The sequence below is a fragment of the Trichomycterus rosablanca genome, unplaced genomic scaffold (genome assembly GCF_030014385.1).
Source record: "Trichomycterus rosablanca isolate fTriRos1 unplaced genomic scaffold, fTriRos1.hap1 scaffold_145, whole genome shotgun sequence".
NCBI classification, from domain to species: domain Eukaryota; kingdom Metazoa; phylum Chordata; class Actinopteri; order Siluriformes; family Trichomycteridae; genus Trichomycterus; species Trichomycterus rosablanca.
Genome location: NW_026946973.1, coordinates 124,599 through 125,224, shown reverse-complemented (window position 1 = coordinate 125,224; position 626 = coordinate 124,599). Strand labels below are relative to the sequence as shown.

The window sequence follows — 626 nt, the reverse complement described above, 5'->3', positions numbered from 1 at the left end:
TGCCAGCTCCGGGGGATGTAGCTCAGTGGTAGAGTGCATGCTTTGCATGTATGAGGCCCCGGGTTCAATCTCTTGCATCTCCTGTAGCTTGTTGTTTCACTCTGCTAGAAAAAAGCTTGCAGAAAAAAGTGTGCTTCTAAAGGCTATGGCTTTAAGAACGGTCATGATCAAGCTGGCGTTCTGCTTGTTACTCTTGAACTTTAAGAATGTGCTCAGCTTCCAGTTGTTACTTTTGCACAAAAACGTTTTTTCAACTTTCTGCCAGCTACCTAGAGAGGCGCGATGGCCAAGTGGTAAGGCGTCGGTCTCGTAAACCGAAGATCACGGGTTCAATCCCCGTTCGTGCCTAACTAATTTCTTATTTTCCCTTGCAGGTCTTATTTATCACATTAATGCTGTGCTTCCACACCAGCATATTTCCTCTACATAGGGATGGCAGCTTAGAGGTACTGCATGTCGTGCCTGTATGAGCTCCAGAGTGTCACAATCCCTTGAAATATCCAGGTACTTAGTCAGACTCAATCACAAGCTTATTTTAAACTTCACCCAGCTGACTGAGCAAAGGTACAGGAGTTAGATGAATTTTGGATTGGACTTTCTATTGGCTTGCATGACATGATGGAGCT

At 44.9% G+C, this 626-nt stretch overlaps 1 non-coding gene across 1 annotated transcript; it reads left to right on the top strand.

Moving 5' to 3' along the window:
• The first annotated feature begins 276 nt into the window (after positions 1–276).
• Positions 277–348, top strand: trnat-cgu (transfer RNA threonine (anticodon CGU)). Its single transcript has one exon. It is a non-coding gene; the product is annotated as a tRNA-Thr (tRNA).
• The last annotated feature ends 278 nt before the right edge of the window (positions 349–626 follow it).